The sequence below is a fragment of the Micropterus salmoides genome, unplaced genomic scaffold (assembly GCF_014851395.1).
Source record: "Micropterus salmoides isolate LMB-PRFRI ecotype aquatic unplaced genomic scaffold, ASM1485139v1 Ms_hic_scaffold_3, whole genome shotgun sequence".
Classification (NCBI taxonomy): Eukaryota; Metazoa; Chordata; class Actinopteri; order Centrarchiformes; family Centrarchidae; genus Micropterus; species Micropterus salmoides.
In genome coordinates, this window is record NW_024042261.1 from 13006156 (window position 1) to 13030978 (window position 24823).

Below are 24823 nucleotides of genomic sequence, written 5' to 3' on the forward strand. Positions count from 1 at the left end.
AGTGACAGAACAACATAAAGTCATTCACGATTGAATGCCTTGGTAAAGAGCTGGGTCTTTAGTAGATTGGACAGGGAGCATTTTGGATCTCTGTGAGTTCCAGACGGTGGGGGCTGTGACGCTGAAGGATCTGTCCCCAAAAGTCCGGAGTCTGGTGTGGGGGACAGAGCAAGCCCTTATACAGGGGAGATGTTAGTTAGCGCTAACAACCTTCACTTTTCCAGCCGTTGGGGAAACTACAGACTTTTATTAATGGACACACAGTGACCTATACTGCAAGTTTACTACCAGGCAGAAACTTATTGCTAATATTTTCCTCCGCTAACTTTCACCGTCAAGTTCTGCCGCTCTCTCTCTCATTCCCTCGGCCTCACACACAAGATACTGCCGAGTGTCGAGTGTTACCATGCTCGTTCAAGTTAAAATCATTGCTTGCGCATTGATATTAATGATTGTGTGACATTTTAGTGGGGTGGTTATTCATTCCGCAGCGGTGGTGTGCGGAATACAGGGGGAACACTGGTCTCTCTGTTGTGTGCGCTCCACAAACGGTCCGGGCGCTCCACTTCCGCCGTTTGCATTCTGTCAACATTACCTTAATAATTAACATTTAAAAAATCAGGTTTTTAGACATTTGTTAATCGATTCATAATCATAATGTCCGCATCGCAATGCATCTAAGAATTGATTATTTCTCCCATCCCTAATATTTAGGATTGATAACGAGGACATAAGATGAAGGATTGTACTAGAGCTTTATGGCTGTATTTCCAAACTTTGACGGTTGATGACATGTACAGTATGTCATTGCAATAACTTCAAAACAAATATACTTCGTCAGCTTTCACCCATTAGTCATAAATGAATAGGGATTTTAGACATAGTGTAAAATATATACTTCATAAACCAGCCAAATACATATCATATGCTGAAGGAAACATAATGTTTGTTTGGCAAAATAAAAATACTTCTTTAAATACGAAGTGCATTTTATCTCTTATGTCCTGATGCCTCTTTCTGCTGACCCAGCAGTGTGTTAATAAATCTATGATATCATGTAGTCCATCCAGGGTGATCTAATTTACATTTTGCTCCTCTGAACTCACACTTTAGTCCTACATGTCCTAAAATCAATATTCAAGCAAATACCCAACAAATCTTACTCACTCTCCCTCACCTCCTTACTTGGACCTTTTTGTTATTTATATACTACTTCCCCACTGCATTACAAACTGACGCCAAGGGGTCTTGACCATGCATTCATATGTAGTGACTTGGGAGTGAGAACAGGTTGGTCCTGTACTTCCACACACAACCTTCTTCAAACACTATGACTCAGTGATTTGTGACACGACCTGTCCAAGTCTGAACGGAATCCTGTTCAGACACAGTCAATAGAAGACAAAACCCTGACTGACAGAAATGAGTTTCCATTCAATGAAACTGATCTCAGACCTGCTACATGATACTTTCTTTGGGTTTGGGTAGGGCAGCACTTGAGATGTAGTAGATCAAACACCTGCACCAGTGCAGAGGAATAAAAAGGAGTAGTGCACATAATTTGTGGAAAAATAGACTAAACTCAATTGTGAGGATCTTTTTTTCCCCCATTGTTCCTTATTTATCACAGGATTTTGGAAAAGATAAAATGAACATGTGATTCTGATGACATTAAACTGATGCCGAAATAACTACAACATGATGCAGATTTGTTAAACATATGAATTCATGCTTTGTCAGGTCTGCAAGCAAGACAGCAGCAACAACAACAACTTCTAAAATGTTTGTTTTCTGAATGGAGTTTGGATCGATCAGGGCTATGCTATGCTAACTAGGTCACAGTAAAAGTACAATGAAGGCTGGAATAAAGTTACAGACGACCAGGTAGTTCAACTTCCTCGCTTTCTTTTCTCCAATTAATGTCCAGTTTTGTCCGTTTTTTATATAAATATGAAGTGGTAGTCCGACAGAGCTAACGACGCTAACAACAACACTGGAACCGGATGTGCATGGAAGCTAGCTGCTGAGAAGCTCCAGTGAAGATAAATCAACGTTGTAATCCCAAACATTTAAGTAAAAAGCTAATTTTATAAAAGCAGTTAACTCTGAGCTACTTCCTAGAGTAAACGGCGCAGTTGTTAGAGCAGAATCCAGTCCCACTACGGGTGTTTATTTGTCCAATGGTTGCAGCGCTGCTCCCTGCTCCTCTCCCCCATGTTTAGCAGCTCTCAGCCGGCCAGCAGATTTTCAATCCCCCACTCTGCCCGGCCCTCTCCAGACATCGCTCTGAAGCCGTCGGTGACGTACGTACAATCTCAACACTGATAGGCTATTGCGACTCAGCGTCATTTGAATATTTTCACCTCGAGAGAAAGTCGCATGACCTCCTTCATGTTGAGTCTTTGCATTGACTTTATATGTAAACTCACTGCCCCAAACGCTCACTTTGCTTTTGGTCTGAAAGCACCATAAGAGGACATATAGGAGATATGAGAGGACAGGACCAAGGACATCCTCCCTCAAGCTGACGAAGGGAACTAAAACACTGACTTCACAGTGTCACAAAGTTCACATCATGGGAGGAGGTGGGCTTCATTTAAGCTGATGACCGCAGGATACTGGCCTACATAAGATACATTTACATAGAACTGCTGTTAGATTAAAAGAATTTAAGTCTAAACATCAAAACCTCAGTTCGATCACACGTACAACCCAGACTTTAGGCACTCCTGATAGAATTAAACATCGTAATTTCTATTATCAGGTGATTTAATGTTCATTTTCTCCATTATGAACGGTCATCAGCTCACCATCTGCTGGGATTCAGTGTTGATCAGCTCAGCAGGTGTGTTGTGATCTAATAGGATCAGACAGGTGTGAGACATGCAGGATTAAAAAAAACCCAGCTCTTCTCCAACCACAGTCACTGAACTGGAAACAGTACATAGAGGTAACTGCTGTCTTGATGTCATGAACAGAGACAACCGACATGTGTGGTAATTGTAACTTGTTGTAACAGTTCATTCTTGGCCAAAGAAAAGGACACGTGAACATGAATAAGAACAGCTGCTGAGAAAACATTTAAACCAATTAAAATTCACCATCATTTGTCTCTATGAGCTAAAAATATAAGACATATTTTTATACTTTTTATTCAATGTTAAAAACATGTGGTTCCATTTTCACAGTTCCCAACTTTTCCTCTCTCCACTCATTTCTCTCCTTCCCTTTATCCCCAGGCAAACTTACTCCTTCCATACTAATGAGCAGCTTCCAATACTGTCTTCCTGTCCTCCCTTTGTATTGCCCACATACTAACAGTACAAATGCTAATGCAGAATTTATCAGAGACACAGATATAATAGATATACTATAATTTCCACACATACAAACACACAAAAGCACTATTATTCTTTCTCAGGCAAACACATGCACACCCAACTACAGACAGTCCCCACTGCTGCGGTCTGGGAAATCATTCAACATCACTTTGTTTCCACAAATATAACTGATAATTCATTTCTGTAAAATTATTTGTCTGCAGACCGACACACACAAGCACACACACTTTCCCAACCTGCTTTGTGGTTGTGTAAGGGGTGTGTGAAGTGTGGAGGCAACTGTCACAATGACTGACCTCTCCTCTCTGCTTGGTTCCACTAAGCTGCCTGTCACTGGCTCTTTGTGAGAATGTGTTGGAGGTTAAAGGTTCAATAGATACCTTTTTTAAAATTAATTTTATAGCATATTTGCTGAAGCCGTAACTATATCCTGATAGTAGTAAAATAGAAATAATCTGTGACAAAAATCTGGTTCCTCTCGCTCCTCTAGTGCTCCTGATGCCATTTGCAAGAATCCACCATGCCCGAGTCAAAACAACCAGTCCAAACCAGACGGAGTCTCTAACATAGGGCCCTATCTTGCACCCGGTGCAAAGCGCAGCTCAAGCGTCATTGCTAGTTTCCAACAGACGCAGTCATTTTCAAGCCTAATGCCCATGTTGTTTAAATAGCAAATGCACTTGCACCCATCTGTGCACCCATAGGACTGTTGGTCTTTCATTGAACTGCGGTCTTGCAAATTATTGGCATGTTGCTATCTTAAGGCAGCAGATAGCTATCGGGCCACTGACCAAAAAAAGCATGTCTAAAATCAATGGCGCTGCATGTTACTGTTTTTTGTTATTTTAGAGGCGCATTATTCTGATAGTAAGATGCTCTTCAGAAAAATGCTCTGCGCATTTAAGCAAGAGGCACAGCAGCATAACTTCACTGATTATTAAAATCTCCCAACACGCAGACAGGACTGGTCAGAATCTAATGTTGATTCATGTTCTGTGTTCTTCTACGCATCCAAAAGTTCTCACACACAGAACTGAAACAGAGCCGAGATAGGAGCCATGCTGGACCCTAAAAGTGGACACCGTTGCCAGACTTTTTATGTTGAGATGAAAACCATATTATTTTTACTATCTTGTTGCTGTTGTTCACAGTCTCTCAGACCCAAATTCAATAAACGCAATGCAGAATCATGTCAGGCTGTATACGCATATAGAGTATATATATATAAACTGTATATATTGTTTTATTTTATATGTGACTATATTTGGGTGTAGCTTGAAGGGACTACAAATTTTCATTTTGTTTTACAACCTAGTTGTGTAATGATAAATGAACTACCTTGATTGATTTAGTCCAGTTGCTGCTGTCCTGACAAAACATGGTGGAACACATTTTATTAGAATTCACTTTAAATATAAGTAGTTAGGTAGTTTTACAGGTTATGATGAATCCTGGACTGCATTTTTCATCATCATAATTCACCCTCAAAAACTGAACATCTCAGATGAGCAGACAGAATTCTGTAGGAAAGTGAGTGTTCTGCCTTGTGGTATATAGATTGATTTCTGCTTTAATGAAAAACCTGGCTCATAACGTCTGGGTGCAGGCTCAACGGATCTGCCAGGAGCTTATGAGGTTTGTTAATATTGTATTTTCTCAGGGTCTGAAATGTACTGCCTAACACGAGTGATGACTCACATGTATCTTCATGATCAAACCTCATATGTCTGTTGATATAGGTCTCTGAGTTCCAGTAGACTGTAGCCAACAACATATACAAAAAATAAAAACAAACTTTCTTAGCTGTTCCAGTTGAGTAAGGACAGCAGCGCTCTAGTCTACTAAAATATATCCAAAGACACCCCACTGGAGATCTGACATGGACAGAGGAGATAGGCAAACTCTCCAACAACATTACAGAAGCTCATTTGTAGGAGTTGGTAGGACGGGCGAAAGGAAACAGTAGAGACTGTAGCAGGAAGACTTGTGAGAGCATCTCCTCATACTCCCTGCTGCCAATCTATTCCAGTCAAACTTAGGATGCTTATTTGATTGCTCAGTTGGTCATGTAGGAGTTAAAAATATAGTAAATTGAGTCCATAAAGCAGTAATCATGGCAACACTTCTAAGGTAGGCTAAAAGAGTAATGGGATGGAACATGGCAGATCCTTAATATTTTTCAAACATAGCTCATAATAACAAGGTGTATTTTTCACCACATGAAAAAGACCCAAGACCAAGTGAAAATTGTATCCACACATCTTTGAGTACATTAACAGATTAGGTGATTAATTTTGTCTTCCCTTATTTAAGTTCAATTATTTGACACCCAATTATAATGGTGCCATGGACTTTTAAGTCATTAAGAATAATGTATGGTGACAGGGCAATGCAGATCCTTTTAAAAATATTCTACCCATTTTCACACAGACTTCACTTTCAAACGTGGCATTATTGGCTTAGCCACTCATCCTGTCAGCTCAGCTCACTGCAGTCTGCATGCTAATGCTCAGCCATGATGAGCCCATTCAACCTTAAGGGCTTTCTCCTGTACAGTGGCAGGAGCAACACCACTCCTCAATCACTTTTCTTCAAAGCCTGAGATGACTACATCTGGACTGCAATATATAACAGAATGCTAACGGATATGATCTTAGGGTCACGTAACCGCCAGTATTACTTGGCACCAAACCTGTAAAGCATTAACATCTCTGGAGGAGCTGCTACCATTTATGTAATGTTTCTGATAATGTGAACATCCAAACAATCACGGTTGTAAAAATGGGAAACCTTTATGTTTATTTTTTTTTTTACCATTGATAGATCCCATATGACATGAACATGCCTCTAACAGCACAAGCTTTAATCAGCAAAACATCAAACAGTGGATTATGGCATACTGAGGATATGATACTGTTGTGTCCTTTGAACTCAGATGAAGACAGCTGGATGTCTTTTCTAAAATGTGACAGGTGCAATAGCATTAACGAAGGCTGTGTTTTAGTCCAGCAGAACAATCATTGGAGTCCTTACACACCAAAAAAAATGGTGCTAAATAGCGCTAATAGTGGTTCATTGGCTCGTAATCATAGGGGAACCAGTTTCGGTGCTATATAGCACCTATCTTTAAAGGTGCTATAAGGCACCTTTGTCAAATGGTACTATGTAGAACCGTTAGGTGCCATATAGCACTACTTTGCTCCAACAAAAATGGTGCTAAACAGTACCCACCAGTGGTTCTTTGGCTCGTAATCATAGGGGAACCTCTTTTGGCGCTATATAGCACCTATTTTTAAAGGAGCTTTATAGCACATTTGTCAAATGGGGCTATTTAGTGCTATAAATAGTTTTTACATTTTGAGCTAGTGGGGCTCTTAAGTCATGCCAGATACTACCAAAGACAAGTCAATATGCTTTTAAATGACAACTTCATAATTTAAAAAGTGTAAAGATAATCATTTGTTACCAATCGTGGTTAAAAAATTCCAAATCCTGTAGTAAATACTTAAAATACAAAATTACCCTTTTAAAACCTTTTAATGTATTATTTCAACCGCAAGTAAATTCAGAGTTGACAAGTCAGGGGAAAAAAAACAAATTACACACACACGCACGCACGCACGCACACGCGCACACACACACACTGAAACCAAGCTTTTGTCTTGTTAATCCGGAGGGCGATCTCAGCTGGGTGCAATCATTCTTAATGCCCAACACCTGCACACCTGTGCAATTAGACTCACAGTACTTCAGTGAAACCTACCACTGAAGCGTCTGCTCCTTGTGTGAAGACCTACTTGGGTAAAGACCAGCGAGTCTACTGAGCAAGGCCGCCTACAAGAGAAGCTTTTTCCCTTTCTGAGGCACACCTACTCACCTAAAGCTGCCAGCTACAACAACACTCAATTACTCTTTCACCCACACACAATTCACACAGCTGCTACCCCCGAATCAATATGCCTCCTTCGAATACCATGCTGTCTGTGTCCGCTCCGGTAAAGGTCTCTGTGATTGTCATATACCGTCTACCAGGACAAATGGGTAGCTTTGTGGAGGAGCTAGACACACTGCTGTCTTCAATCCCAGAGCATGACTGTCCCCTACTTGTCCTCGGTGACATGAACATTCACTTAGACAATTCAAACTCAGCAGACTTCCTGTCTCTGATTCAGTCCTTTGATCTAACACGGGTTCTCAGCCCCCTGACCCACAAAGCTGGCACAGTGCTTGACCTCGCTCTTGTCAGAAACTGTGCCACAGAGTGCCTAACAGTCACACCTCTACATGTGTCTGACCACTATTTTATTCAGTTCACGGTATGCCTACAGGAAAAGCCCATTCTTCCAACACCATTGGTTTCACACTGCCGTAACCTCTGCAACCTGTCGTCCGCTCACTTTGCCTCAGTGGTAGCTTCCGCTCTACCCACCCTCAACACATTTTCCTCACTTGAGGTCAATGATGCCACACAATCTCTGTGCTCTACACTAAGATCGTGCCTGGATAGCCTGTGTCCTCTATCCATCAAGCCTGCTTGCCCAAACCAGCCCCACCCGTGGCTAACCGATACCATCTGTGGTCTCTCTACTGATCTCAGAGCGGCTGAAAGAAAATGGCGAAAAACCAAAGACCCCGCCGACCTTAAGGGCTACCAATTGCTCCTATCCTCCTTCTCAACAAGCATCAGTGCTGCCAAAACTGTGTTCTATAATGACAGAATAAGCTGTGCCACTGACTCAAGGAAATTATTTCCACTTTTAAAGCACTACTAAATCTTCCTCCACCTCCACCACCCACAAACTTGTCTGCTGATACCTTTGCTGACTTCTTCACAGGCAAAGTGGAGGCTATAACTAGCCAATTCTCTGAAACACTCAAACTCAACCACTGTAGCAGTCCTACTACATCTTTTCCTCTGCCCTCCCAGGTCAGTGGTTGTTCACTCTCCTCCTTTACTCCTTTCACAGAGAGCAAAGTATCAGAACTCTTGACCCGTAGCCGTCCAACTACATGCCCACTGGACCCGATTCCTACGAAACTCCTCCAAGCCATATCTCCTACCGTGGTCCCGACAATCACTCATGTGATAAATACTTCTCTGGCTTCAGGAACCTTCCCGACCACTTTCAAAAGGGCTCTGGTACCACCCTTGCTCAAAAAGCCCTCACTTAACCCAACTCAAGTTGAGAACTATCGACCAGTGTCTCTTCTACCTTTTTTATTAAAAACTATTGAACGGGCAGTATTCATACAGGTCTCAGAATTCCTCTCAGGGAATGACCTCCTAGATCCATATCAGTCTGACTGAAACGGCTCTTCTGTCTGTAACAGAAGCCCCAAGGTCAGCTAAAGCTGCAGCCCAATCCTCGGTTCTTATCCTGCTTGACCTATCAGCTGCCTTTGACACAGTCAACCACAGGATCATGCTATCTGCTCTCTCAGCAATGGGCATCTCGAGTAAAGCACTCCTGTGGTTCGAATCCTACCTTTCGGGGCGTTCCTACACAAGTACAATTATCCTCCTCCCACTGCCTCTCCACAGGGGTGCCCCAAGGCTCAGTGCTTGGGCCCCTTCTCTTCTAAATTTACACCACCTCATTGGGGCCGATCATTCGCTAGCACGGCTTCTCTTACCACTGCTACGCAGACGACACGCAACTCTACCTATCCTTCCCGCCAGGCGATCCCACTGTCTCACGGACTGTCTATCAGACATATCTGCATGGATGAAGGCTTGCCACCTTCAACTAAACCTCTCTAAGACTGAACTCTTGGTCATTCCAGCCAAGCAATCTATCCACCATAACATCAAACTACAAATTGACTCTGCAACCATCACTCCAACCAATGTGGTGAGAAACTTGGGTGTCATGATTGATGACCAGCTGTCCATTTCAGACCATGTTGCTGCTGTCTCTCGGTCATGCTGCTTTGCTCAATACAACATAAGGAAAATCAGGCCCTACCTTCATCTCAGTACGCTACCCAGCTTCTGGTACAGGCCATGGTTATCTCTCGCATCCTCCTAGCAGGTCTCCCAGCTTGTGCGGTGAAACCCTTACAAATGGTTCAGAATGCAGCAGCGCGTCTGGTTTTTGATCAGCCCAAAAGGACTCATCTCACTCCATTTCTCAGTGACCGCTGCTGGCTCCCCGTGGCCTCCAGAATCAAATTCAAGTCACCAATGCTTGCATACAGAGTGACTACTGGGTCTGCACCCATCTACCTAAACTCCATAATACAAACTTACGTTCCTTCTCGGCCGCTACGTTCCTCCAACGAACGCCGCCTGGCTCTGCCATCCCTTCACATAAAGCAATCCCAGTCCCGGCTATTCTCATCTGTGACACCACGATGGTGGAACGAGCTACCACACGCCATCAGAGCAGGGGCATCCCTCTCTAACTTCAAGAAGCTCTTGAAAACTCATCTCTTCCGAGAACACTTCCTCTTATAACACCTCTAACTTCTAACCTCTAACATGCACATCCTGTGCTCTTCTTCTTCTATCCCCTACAATGATCTTGTTTTGATTGCACGTTTTGTTAACTCTTACTTCCTTCCCTAGGTATCTACCCCATTGATGTGATACGTACTGTGAGCTCTTACTAGTATTTATTGCTGCTCTTACTAGTATGTATTGTCAGTTGTAGATCTGTAGTTGATGCTCTGTTGATGCTTGTATGTTGTTCCTCAAATGTAGGTCGCTTTGGATAAAAGCGTCTGCCAAATGAGTAAATGTAAAAATAAGAAACTGGAAGAGGCCCAGTTCAGTGGAAAAGTCCTTGTTCTCTTAAACTGGCCATCCAGAAAGAGAGAATATTGAGTCCTACAGTCCACTCACAGATTAAGTTGTATACTCTTTTTACTGTGACAGGAAGTCGACTGCATCCTTAATTTCAATACAACACACTCCAAAAAGGTCAATGTCTTCTTCAGTCCTTCAGGATGCTGGATTCCAAACAAAGTATATGCACAGGAGGAGGCCCAGGGCCATCGAGATGTCCTCACTCTCTTCTGTGATAAACTGGCCATACAATGTGAGCAAAATGTGGTCACACTGCAGAGGATGACCTTCCCTGAAGCCTTAACGCACCATCTTAGGTATTGAGATGCCAGGAGTGCTGGTCTAAGCATGGCCCTGGGGAAGAGAGGACAATAGCATTAACATCTTATCTCACACTTACTAGTCATGATGTGTTCTTCACCAAATTTAATACCATTTCATATTTTTAGAGTTTTAGTATGTTGTTACACAGTGGATATTTTACAAGCATCAACCAGGTAAAGCAACACTGAACACACCTGGTTTAGTATGAAAATAATATCCATCCAACTATTAACTATACCCACTTAGGTTGTACAGGGCAGTGTAAAATGCCAGAGGCTTAAGCTAATAATGGTGACTAGCAAGCTACAGAAGTTATAACCCCTGTCATCTTGGCTCAATCTAAAGTTTACTTGCAACAGCTTGGCTGAGAGGGAGTCTGGGCTTTTATGGAGGGGCAGGAGCCACCCTGTAAAGAAAAGGGGTGTGCTGGATTTATAAGACAAAACGAGTGTCATTATGAAACAGCTTGCAGCACAATGTTTATCCCCGATCAACTCGTTTGTAAAAAAAATCATCAAGTAAACATAACATGTTGGAAGCTTTTACCTAATACCTTTTTAAAAAATATATTTATTACTGTGTGTGAAACAGCTATGTAGGAAGACAGGTAGGTAAATTGTTAACAGTTTATAAAAATACAAGTTCACAAATTCACTAATGTATTATTAATAATAAATAGCTTATATAAATTAAAGCAACATTTAACCTAACTTTACACTATTGTTTGCTTCCATTCCAGTGCACTTGTATAGAATCGTTTGACATAAGGTTACAGTAGCTAATGCAACATAATGCCACTTGCGTGCTGACTACATAAAGTTACATCATTTGAGTTTTAAATGGTTAAATTATTGTGTCTGATAGCAAAATCTTGTAATTTTATTTTGTCAGTAATTTTGCCTGTATTTGATAGATGTAAGGTGTACATATGTGTTACTTTCATAAGTTTATGTTGTTCATATTTAATACTCCGTTACACATGCAGCTTTAAAGTCTGTTACCATGGGAACTAACAAACATCCCTTCTTGGAGTCAACTAATGTTAGCTAATAACAGTTAGCCGTTATCAGCCATTAGCTCACCACCATCTGCTGCCTGTCACCACTATCAGCGATATAAAAAGGGAGGATTACAGAACTGAATAACTCCCGTTACACTAACTTAACGTTACACTTAATGGTTTGTGCAGCAAGAAATATGCCTAATCGTATCAACAGAATATTAACATATCTTATTGAACGTTAGCGTACCTTTTAACGTTTGTATCAACATTACAAAACACAGCACAACGTTTGAAAATACCAACAAAAGATTTCCCCTGACAAGCAAGTAACTCAACGTTAATAGTCTGTTTCTGTGGCAGCTGGCGCCAAGACACTCACCTCAAAAATGTCTGCTTGTTGTCACTCTGAAGCCGGCCCGTCCTGGTTTTGGTTAACGAGTCCGACGACTCTAACGGTCCAACGTCGCAGTTCTGTTTCAACATTTCTGGCCGCTCTCGTGCTCGCTGCCACCGGGCTGCGTGCTCTCTTTTTATGTAGCGTGCTCTGATCAAATGTAGTTCCGGGTCAAAAACACACTTTAATGGCAAGTCCTTAATGGTGGTCTCTGTAAATACTATTACAAAGATTTGGCTACGGTGTAAACCTGCTTTGTATCAAGTGCAATGTTCACTGTTATGAATTGGAATCTGAGGATATTAAGAACGCTTTTCATTATGAATTTATATTTTTATGCTCGGGATGTGTGGAATTATTCTTATGTCCTGTATGTGAGATTAAAGGCCACATTGGAAATTAGTAGGCTACTGAATATACAGTGCTTAACGGTAAGACAGAGGCTTGCTTTTAATAAAAATATATATTATGTCAGCCTGTGTAAATTATTAAAAACTTTATTTACAGAATGTTTAATTTAGGCCTGCAAAACATAAAGATATAGCCAATGCTTTTCTGAGGTCAAACATTCTCCTGTGGGGGCCCTGGAATATTTCCTTTGACATGTTGGGGGAGTTTGTGGGAAAAAAGGTTGAGAACCACTGCTTTAAGATGTTATCATCAGGAAATATCCATTCTTTAAGTGTTGTTGTTTCTTCAAAAGACTAAAAAGAGAGTTTATAAAACCTCTTAAGAAAAAGGTCTACCGTGACACAACCACATTGACACTTTATCTGTGACAAGATGCATTTTCCTTACCAAATGGAGTGGAGTTGGACAGCAACTTCTAGGGGCCTTAGGAGCAGGAAAAAATTCCCTCTCCTCTCCTCCTGTGCACTGAAAGTGAAAGCCTACTTTGGCTCCACTTACCTCTACATACTGTACCTGGACAAAGCATACAATAGTTGAAATGGACTGGTTGTAACAATAAAAATGCAGCATGCTGATGCAGCATTATTCAGCATTTTAACATCTGTGAGCTTGGATTTTTTTAGATTTCTGAACGGTAGCTCTTGGCCTATATTTGAACATGAGAAGTGATCTTGGCATGGCAGAGGTTGGTGACCACTGGTCTAGATGATGATCGATGTTCAAAGGAACAGATTGAGTGTTTGAAAGAGATAGGAAATGAGGCCTGCAGCTGACCTGTTAGTCAGCCCTGATGTTTCCTGCCCTACTATACCCACAGTGCATCACACAGGTACAGTGGGTATAGAAAAGAATCACCCCCCTGTAAAATAATCACATTCTGTTGCTTTGCAGCCTGAAATGAAAACGGACAGACACAGTTTTTGTTTCATTCAGCTGTATTTACAACTTATAACATCCAAATGAAAGATATAATACCAACTTGTCAGAAAAAAAATTTACAAATTAAAAAACAGAATCACTGAGTTGGAAAAAGAATCACCCCCCTCCTAAAAATGACTTGTAAACCCAACCAGGCACCAGCACACAAAGCCAATTGACTTTCAACTGTGATCAGCTGTGGTCATTTTGATTAGCTCAGCATGAAACAAGCTTTTCCTGAAGCATTTCAGTCCTTGGTAGTGCAACTGAAGACATCAATCAACTATGGGTGGCAAGGCATTGTCAAAAGATCTCCGGGATAAAGTTGTGGACAAGCACAAGTCAGGAGATGGATACAAAAAAATGTCAAAGGCTTTATCAGTGCCTACAAGCACAGTGAAGTCTATTATTAAGAAGTGGAAGGTATTTAGTACAACACAGACCCTCCCTGGGTCAGAACGTCACTCCAAACTGAATGAAAGAGCCAGGAGGAAACTGGTCAGAGAGGCTACCAAGAGGCCTACAGCAACTCTGAAGCAGTTGCAGGACTGTCATTAACATTCATATGTTTCTTGCACAGAAACGTGTTAATGACAGCAGAGGAGGACTATGAATCTCAGTTACTACAGGCTGGGGAACATTATAACAAATTTCATAGCCACCAGTGTTATGAACATTATTTGAAAAGGTCATTTTCTCTTATCTCAGAAGTTCTCCAATAGTCTGGATTGGACAGGATTGTTTATTGAAATCGGGCTGGGGAATCTGGCAACAGCATACAGAGTGTGGACATAATAGCCATGTTTCCATCAAATTGTCAAGCGAATTTTAAGTGAACTTTTGAAACATCACAAAAATTTTTAAATAAAAAATTGCGAAATAGGTGTGTTTCCATCTGCTGGTTAGGAGCGAATAAACCAGGCTACACAAAGCATAGTTTCGTCAGAAGGTGACGTTACGCATGGCTGTAATAAACAAGAAGTATGGGTTGCAAACCAGAAACAAAACCAGTCACATGGACCTTGGGAATATGTTTCAAGTGGGGAAGTTGCAGCCAGTCGTCCAAACGTTGTTAGAGACACAGCTAATGAAGCACCAAACCAGATCTGAAGGATTCTTCCTGTCTGGGGATATTTATCCTTCCAAGACCTACAGAGGTTCCAATAAGGTTAGTGTTCACCCCTCTATACATGTATGAAGATGCTGTTGGATATTGGTTCAAAACAAGACACTATGCTTTCCTAAGTTAAACTAAGTCATGTTGTACGTCATTCAAGTTACATGCAACACTTTCTACATAGAGCCACTCAGTATGTCTGTAATGTAAAATAAAAAAGATAATTTTGCCTTTGGGTTACCTAGGAGATGGATCACAGAGTGCATACTTATCGAGACAGCTACCTGAGTCAGTCAACCAAGCAGACAAAGAGAAGAGACAGAGTATGACCTACTGTTCTGGAGAATCACAGGCCTTTGGCTTACCTTAGCTCAGCAATTGACCCTAGCATGACCTGGGGAAACCTATCTTACTACAGTCCTTTTCAGGATTTCCCATGTGTCAGGGTTAGGGTGTGTAACACCAGTTCTCAGATCATTTTTATCAGCTTCTGTAAGACGTTTAGAATCAACTCCAAGGCTCTGCTTCTTGTATTTAAAGCACTAAATGCTCTCGCTCCACAACACCTCTCAGACCTGCTCAGTGATTATGAGCAGGTCTCCAGGGTCATCTCACACAGGCCTGTTTAAGGATTAAAGTGAAGTCTGGGGAAGCTTCTTTTACACCGATCTCTGGACCAGCTTGCCAGATGACCTCAGATGTGCCCCAGTGAGGACTTCATTTAATAGAAAGCTTAAAATGCTTCTTTTCTCCTCTGCCTCTGACCAGCTTCTTAATGTAGGCTAGGTTTAATCCTTTTGTAGTCTGCTGTTTTTTCATGCCTGTGTATGAAATTAAATATGAATTGAAACATATTTGTCCTTATCCTCCTCTTCCCTCTCTTGATCATGCAAGAGTGCTCTTGTCCAGACAGCTAAGCTGTGTATTGTAATCACACAGTGATTACTGCACAGCAGTGAACAGTAGGACCGCCACTGGACTTGCTCATGCATGGAGGCATTATTTCCACCTCCCTGCTGTGTGCCCCACAGAGCTGCTGGCCGCCTGGAGTGCTTCGCTGAATGCCAGCTCCCTGTTGTGGGATTTGGTGCCAGTCTTTCTGCATCTATGCTATCTACGCTTGCCAATTACTTATGTGTATCCAATTAATATTGATAAGGCTGATGTGTACCATCAAGTTTATTAGGGTAGATTACAGTGGATGTTTAATAGTTGAAATTGATTCCCACTTCACCTGACCCCCTTCCGCTTTCTCAGTGTGCATGGACATGAAAAACTAATCCATCTGAATGTATATGAATGTCACAGCAGAATCTGACAGTTTTAATCTGTTATTTATGATCTTATTGCTGTGGGAGTAGGAAAATCCATCATCCAGTGTCTTCACCACTACACTATGGAGTCCAACTATTTTCATGTGCCTTTATTATTGCCTTTATTATACAAAGATATTATGTTTCATTCAATTCTAAAATTTAAAATTTAAAATTTAATCATAAACTAGACCTCACTGATGAACATAGACTGTCTGTCTCAGTTTGTTCTTCTGTCAACAGAACAGAAAGAGACAGTGGATCACGCACATCACAGAAATATAAATGTTAAACTCTGGAGTAAATTATCGGGACCCCAGTTATTAGGAGAGTACTTTCTCCTGATTACTATCTTCATAATCTCATAGTTGTCAATAACAAATAAATTAACTCATTTTGAAATCAGTTTACAATGTTGTAGATTCGAATGGTATTGAGGGATTTTAATTTGATATAGAGTGACCAAAGGCAGACTCACAGTAGTGTAATTTTTCTGTCTGTACATTAACATGTAACATTACTGTTGTGAACAAGTCCTTGGATGTCGTTTAACCTCGTCTCATAGTTTCATGGTTTAGTTATCACAGCAGACATCCTTGTGTCAAAGCAGGAAAAACTCCAGTAACCAATTCAGTTAATGATGACTCAGTTCCTTTGAATGTCACTCAGCTCAATAGCAGGGCCCAGGGCATGACTCACCCAAATGGAGTGGATAATGGAGTTCCTGCTGTGATGGTAAAAATGATCTGCTGTAAAAATGACAGCTGTTTCTGAAAGGTGTCTTTTTCGGTTAAAATGTAACAGTAGCCCAGTCAAACTTTGTTTTGAACCAGCTTGCAGAACAGATATGTTTCTCTGATGTACTGTGTGACACAAGTTACAGTTATAGAAAACCCAATGAATCAATCTAGCACAATATAATTTTAATTTACAACAGACTGACATACTTTTAAGAGTATGATACAAGGGCATATATTTAGATACAAAATGATGAGCTATTGAACTGTGAAGTGAAAACTGTGTTTAGGGATATCATGTACTGCATTTTTGGTTCTCAAATTGTATCTGGTAATACTCTAGTATACTAGTTATCAGTCTCAATTGAAAATAGTTATGTTTATAGTTTAACACTGTGGTAGAGTCCCTGTTTAAACATCAGTGAACCCAAACTATAACTACTATAACATTTTGTGTTGCTACGTTGCACTGTTATTTGATAAAAATCTGCCTATTCACAGACTTTACATGATCATAATAAAGATGATCCAATGACTTCTACAGAGAGAAAGAGTTGACTTGCTTTGTTGTTCCATAGAGGGAGTGATTAAAAAAAAAATGGAATCTGGTTTGCATATATCAGGTATGTTCCAGAGCTCTGCGTGTGATGACATTGTTATTGATTCTTTGTTGTTTGAAATAGCATTTTTAGCATTCCCAGTTCCCCTTACTACATGATCCAGCAGATACCGGTGTTAGTTGGTTATCATCGGTGCGATGGCCTTAGGTAAGACTTTGTGCTGTCAGACGGCAGTATTATCTACTCAATGGTCATATGTTGTACAGAAATTTGTGTGAATGCCGTACAGTTGGTATAGAAAAGAATCACCCCCTGTAAAGTAATCACATTTTGTTGCTTTGCAGCCTGGAATGAAGACAGACACAGTTTTTGTTTCATTCAGCTGTATTTACTCAGTGCAACTTATAACATCCAAGAGAAAGATATAACACCAACAAGTCAGAAAACAATTAAAAAAACATAATCACTGAGTTGGAAAAAGGATCACCCCCTTGTTTCAGTATTTTGTTGAACCACCTTTTGCTTTAATTACAGCCTTTATTCTGTTGGGATATGTCTCTACTAACTTTGCACACCTAGACGTTGCAATATTGGACCACTCTTCTTTGCAGAACTGCTCAAGTTCAGTTAAATTTGAAGGTGACAGTTTGTGGACTGCTGTCTTCAAGTCATTCCACAGATTTTCAATAGGGTTTAAGTCTGGGCTCTGACTAGGCCATGCAAGGACATTCACCTTTTTCTCCTTCAACCATTGTGTGGTCAGTTTTGCTGTGTGCTTTGGGTCATTGTCATGTTGGAAGGTAAATCTTCTTCCCATTGACAACTTTCTGGCAGAGAGCAGCAGATTTTCCTCAAGAATTTGACAGTATTTTTGCCCCATCCACTTTTCCTTCTATCCTGACAAGTGCTCCAGTCCCTGCTGCAGAGAAACAACCCCATAACATGATATTACCACCTCCATGCCTTACTGTAGGAATGCTGTTATTTGGATAGTGAGCTGTATTGGATTTTCACCAGACATATCGTTTGGCGTTGAGGCCGAACAATTCAATTTGTCTCATCTGATCATAACACCTTTTTCCACGTGGCCTTAGAATCTTCAAGGTGCGTTTTGGCAAAGCTCAGTCGTGACTGCATGTGGCCTTCTTGAGGAGTGACTTTTTTCTTGCAATCCTCCTATACAAGCCACATTTGTGGAGAATATGTGATATTGTTGTCACATGCACACAATGACCACTCTTTGTCATGAATTCCTGTAACTGCTTCAGAGTTCAGAGCCTCCTGGCTCTTTCATCCAGTTTGGAGTGACGTCCTGACCCAGGGAGGGTCTGTGTTGTACCAAATACCTTCCACTTCTTAATAATAGACTTCACTGTGCTTGTAGGCACTGATAAAGCCTTTGAAATTTTTTTGTATCCATCTCCTGACTTGTGCTTGTCCACAACTTTATCCTGGAGATCTTTTGACAATGCCTTGCCAGCCATAGTTAATTGTTGTCTTCAGTTGCACTACCAAGGACTGAAATGCTTCAGGAAAAGCTTGTTTCATGCTGAGCTAATCAAAATGACCACAGCTGATCACAGTTGAAAGTCAATTGGCTTTGTGTGCTATTGAGAAGGTGATTAACTACACCTGGCTGGGTTTACAAGTCATTTTTAGGAGGGGGGTTATTCTTTTTCCAACTCAGTGATTCTGTTTTTTTAAGCTGAATGAAACAAAAACTGTGTCTGTCCGTTTTCATTTCAGGCTGCAAAGCAGCAAAATGTGATTATTTTACAGGGGGGTGATTCTTTTCTATACCCACTGTAATGTTAGTGTATGAATATGCAGCGGGTTTTCTAGTCAGTATTGGATATGTAATGAAGTCCAGCAGCCTTTTTGTCATTGATGGAATTGAAGTGTAAATTCTCATTGAGCAGCTCAAAATACATGTAATCCAGCAGAGCCCTGGGGTGATAGCATTAGACAGATGGAAGAGACCCTGAATGAAGAGTCTGCACACGACTGACTGCACTTAATGAAACACTAAGCACGTTCATTTAAGCATGGGAGTTCCATCTTCTTCTGCAGGCAGGGAGCCTCATTGTGTTGTGAACAACGATCTCTGCTTGGTATCCGAAAATGTTTGTCACACAAAAATAAAAGAAAGACAAAGTAATCAGATCATCCTCTTCTGGCAAGTTAGTTCTTTATTCAGGAAAACAAAAATCAACGTCTTGTAGCTGCTTGTGCAACTTTGGAATGGCAACAGACACAATGAGTGCATTCTATTTAGTGACATTATGGCCACGCTCTCAGGGCTGTCATGTAACCCTGTGAGGTTTAGCCAAAAGCAACCCATGTTTGGGTTCAACTAGAAAAGTCACACCTTGTTTCGTCTGGAGATTGTTCTTTGTGTGGAGGCCACATGTAGACTTTTATAGTTCCTTGTAGGCCTCTTGCCCTTTGTTCTCATACTGTATGGTTCGAACATAGAAATGTTGTCCTTCTCTGACAGAGAAGGACAGAGGGCGTCATGCTGTACAGATTGTAAAGCCCATTGAAGCAGATAAACTTGTCTTGACATGACTTTTTTGTTGATGTACTATATGATAAAGACAATGTCATAATTCTTTCACAGAATAAAGGCGCATAAATAATGATGGATCAAATCCTCAATGCACGTGTCCCTTCACAGGTGTCACTCCATTAATGAGTGGAGTGGGCTTTGTAGCTCTTTTCCTCTTGTTTTTAAACATTAATGCAGCATGAAATTGTTCAGAGTGGAGCCACTGAAATAGTCTTTCTGCCTGAATTTCTGCCTGAATGGCTGAAGAGGGAACGGCTGTACTTACTCAGATAGCTACACTTATGTTTGAAAACAGACACTGCTTGATGTACTGATTCAGAGATAAATGTGTTCCGACATATTATCCACCCGTTTTGAAAAATGACACCCGTGTATGTTCTCACACTGAACGATATTCACATTAAAACCCAAATGCTAAAAAAAGCTTCAATCCAGCAGCACTACTCTGTCATGTGCATCTAGTCTCTAAACTCTGTGACCTGTGATTGTCAACAGCTGACAATTTGTTGTTTTTTGAGTTAAGTTTATGTTGGTTAGCTAACAGTATTCTTATCTTAAGAATCTGGAGCCCTGTCATCATCTTCACTGTGTAACAGCTGTCTGTCTCATCCCAGTGGCCTGCAGAGCCAGAACAGAGTGAGCCACAAGTGAGTCTACACTGCACTAGCTGTCCTTAGCTATTCTGTTGAACTCTTAAATGGTGATCTTAATAAAGATTAAGCAAGGCAATAAAATAGAACTGCCCTAAGAATTTAATCTTATTTTGTTATTACAATATAGGCCAATAACTGTTTGAAAATAAAAACAAACTTCTTCACTGTGTGTGTGTGTGTGTGTGTGTGTGTGTGTGTGTGTGTCATCCTGCTAGCACTACTCCATTTAACATGATCCAATACAGATAGTTAACCTTAAGCAACTCTGGTTTTAAAATATGAAATACAAAACCGTGCACAACATGTGAAATAATGTGAATCCACAGTGCACAGGCAGCATGTGAGTGGTCTGTCTCTCGTAACCTCTCTGTGCGTCACATCTTCTCCTGAAGCCTCTCCTGACACTGTGGCCAAATCCACAACACCGCCAGCATGACCCTTATCATCACAACAGCAAAGCCTGTCCACATCTGTGGCACAGCACCCAGCACATGATGTAGGTGTGTGTGTGTGTGAGAGGGAGAGCAGTTGTCAGCATGAGTCTAATTAAAGTTTAATTCAGTGTAGATTACTACAGTTTGTTTCGAATCTCAGTATTATTCATAATATTCATAACAACATAGCAATAGAAGCAGGCAGCTTCATAAGTGCTGCTGGTAAAAAAGTTTCACTGAAAGCTTTCAAAAACAACTTTTGTTCCTCTGTATTTTTTTTGAAGTGCTGTATTGGAATCTGTGCAGATACTACACATAGCGGGCATCGACTTCCTCTCCTCAGTGCTGCAGAACTGTCCAGGGTGTTAAATTAACTGTCCAACAGCTTTATGTAGCAGACAAATCAGGACCATGGTAGAGCTGCCTGTAGCCGTTAGTCTGGAGAGTCCTACAGCCCAGCAGCCTGAGTAGCTCAGAGGAAAGGAAGTAAGGCTGGACTCTTCAGGAGCCAGCGCCAGGAGGAGTTTAGCACTTTGTTGCTTTAACTTATTTTTAACTGATTTTATAATAGGTTTAATTATTTGAGCACAATAAAATCTCCTAAACTAAGAAAAATGTTGACAACATACAGACTGAGTGAACACAGCCTGGCCATAGAAAAGGGTCGCCACAGACAGAGCTGGCTACCACAAGAGGAGAGACTCTGCTCCTAGTGTGACAGAGGACAGGCAGAGACAGAGCTGCACTTTCTAACCTCATGCCCTAAATATAAAACAATAAGAGAAAAACACTTCCCAAACATTTCCCAAATATACCCCGATTTCAATTTATATCACACAGATGCCAGAATGCCAAATCATTGCAGCAAAATATATCTCCTCATGCCACGAACTGAGGACAACCAGTGAAAACTTAAATATATTAAATACTACTGAATACTTACTATTATTATTTTCATTGTTTTTTTAGTAATTGTTACTTTATTTGTTTTATATAAACTGTTTTATTTATTTTTAATATTTGTTTTTACTTTATTTTTCTATTATAAATATATATATATATATATTTTTAACACACACAAACACACTTACTGTTTTATTTACTTTATTTAATGAAATGTATGAAATGAATTGTTCTTTTGTAATTTATTTGTAGCTTTGTTGTTTTACCTTCATGCCAATAAAGCTGAATTGAATTGAATTGAGAGCAAGAGAGCGAGAGAGCATATTGTGCTTACTCTAACAGAGTGATGATGATATTAATAATAATAATACTTATTATTAGTAGTGATATGTACTTTGCGGAATCATCAAAAAGGGAGACAAAGACTGGAGAAGGCTATGGCTTTACTGCTATCAAGTATTAAAATGCTTCAAGGTAATGTGTTCCCACAGAATTGTTTTCACTGCAGTAGGATTCTTATTAAACCAATGTTCTGAAAAATATAAACATACTATTGACACTAGAAGCCCTTTCATAAACAGCTATTATGTCTAATTGTGCCTCCGTTTTCAATCTATTCCCCTCCAGGAAGAAAAAAATCCATTATTTTTCAATTAAAAGACTATGGAGCTCAAATCTCAATTTGATCTCTTTGCCTAACCAACATGCATGCAAACTAAGTGTCATTCATTTATCATTCAGCTTTCAGTTTTATGACCCAATATGGTTATTGTACAAATCAGCTAATTTTCCCTTCAGAGGTCAGTATTCTGTTTGCTTGTTTGATACTATGACAGTGCTTTCCATTGTTTCTGCTGCAGTTATGAGACCTGCTGTCAGAATTGTTTTTCTGCTGTCTCAGAGATGCTACCAACCTTGCAAAGGCTTAATTTAGATTAGAATTAGTTTTTTTCAGATATCAAGAATGAACAACAGAAATCACAGTAGGTGAATATCACGTTGGACAAATGGCTAATTTTCTCCTCTCTTTCCTTACTGCTCCTCTGTACTTCACATTGTATTTATCATTCAGCTGTCTGTTGTTCGTAAACATCTTTTATTGCTCAAACAGCAGACAGAGTGTTGCTTATCTGTCACTGTTTGGTGTGTGTGTGTGTGTGTGTGTGTGTGTGTGTGTGTGTGTGTGCGTATGTGCTTTTGAGGTCGAGAAGTTATCTGAGCAGTTAAGACCAGGGATGCTGCAAAAGCTGATAAAATGTCCTTCCTTCTCTCTGTGTCATGTCATGTCCTTATTGAACTAATCATCAGTAGCGACAGACGTCACTGTTTGCCACCAAAGTGCACAGTAATCTGTGAACAGAGTTTAAACTGGGCATGGCCTGTCCAGTGCTGAGGCAATAAAGTCTCGCTATTGTAATGGGAATTCCAAACATATTGCATGTAACCCTGAGCTCAGGGAGACTCATCTGTGATGTGGCACTGAATCTGTGTAAACGTCAAAATATCTCTGTTCTCTGTGTTATCCAGACTTCAGGGACAATGTGTCTCTGTGGGATGATATGATTGACCCTAAAGCTGGATAAATAACAGGTTCACTGAGCTCTCCTCACTCATTCGAGCATACATGTATGTGTGTTGCTGTGAGTCCTTCTGCCGAAGACTTGAATAAAATTCACAGAAAGAGTGTTTGCCTGAGCTGTTTATTTGAAAACTCGAATTGCCATCACAATTTGGTGTTGTCGGCTCATCACACGCGTGAGAGGACTCTGACACTCGGAGCTGAAGGTAAAACCGTGCACGGCTGGAGTCTGGGACTCTGGACTTCAAACCTCCCCTCCAAACTATGGGTGAGACTTTGAGGGCCTGACGCCTGAGTGTCCGAGGCTCGCTCACCGCTGTGATCCATAAGAACCTGATGGCTGGCAACACTCTCTTTTTGGTGAGTAGACTATTCAAGTGGAACAATTCTCGCTCCCTCTCAGGGTGAGCGTGACAGACGTGTCAGCAGGGCAGGCCTGGGGCTGCTGTGTGAATCGGCAAAGCTTTGTGTTAAAGGTACTATAGTCAAGAAATCACTGTGGGACAGTGGATTTCTTATAGGTGTGGGACCTACTGTTGCAACAGTTCTTTTGGGTCTGGGACCCACAGTAAAATAGAGGAGTGTGAGTCATAGGACTCACTATAAAATTAAAACACAATGGAAAGTAGTTACAATTAAAATACAGTATAAGAGGCTACTGTGAAAATGACTTAAACCTTGAAGCTTTTCAAGAACTTGCACAATTTATGTACTGTGCAAGAGTTTTGGGCAGGTGTGGGGAAAATGCTTTAAAGTAAGAATGCTTTCAAAAATAGACACAGAAAAATTGAAAAAAAGAATACCGTGACGGTACAGCATGATGAATAAGTATCTGCCTGTACTTCTCAGCATTGAGAAAACAATTTTTCTGACTAAATCCTCAACTCTGTTTGCAAACATGCAGCCCCAAATTTGCAAGGAACCTCTACCATGCTGTCTTTGGTGCTTGCAGACAGTCATACTTGTATCGCTCTCGCTTCTGCTGCAGCCAAATGTTGCCATTTTTCTACACCCCAAGTCCTGTGTTTCAGTGCATAGTTGAGTCAGTTGGCGTTCTTTCCATGTCAGAGGTGTGGCTTTTTGGCCACAAGTCTTCCACGAAGGCCACTTCTGACCAGACTTCTCTGGACATAAGATGGGTGTACCAGGGTCCCACTGTTTTCTGACAGTTCTGAGCTGATGGCACTGCTGGACATATTCTTATTGTGAAGGGAAGTAAGCATGATGTGTCTTTCATCTGCAGCTTCCTTGGCCAACAACTGCGTCTACAGCCCTCAGAATTGTCAATTTCTTTGTGTTTGTTCAAAAGGGTTGGGACATCACATCTGGAAACCCCTGTCGGCCTTGAAATTTGTGCCTGGGAGAGACCTTGCTCATGCAGTATAACTACCTTGTGTCTTGTTGCTGTGCTCAGTCTTGTCATGGTGTGTGACTAATCAGCCATCACATTTCCTCTATGTCTCAGTTTGGAAGGTCAGTTTTGTGTGTTCAGTACATTATTTAACATAGTGTGAGTTAAGTTCTGTTTAGTTGACGTCTTTTACCATCTTCACCTAAGTCCAGTTGCCCTTGACTTTAACCTTCTTTGCATGACATCTTAATTCATTCATGTCATGCCTCTATCTGCTATACAGGACGATCAGCTAAATTATGAAAATAGTTGTTGTAGCAGCAAAATAACAAACTTAAACTTTTATTTCTGTAAACATAATTGTGTTCAAGATTAAAATGCTTTTTTTATCCATCGTCTTGACTTGCGATTGGATAATCATCCAGTTCA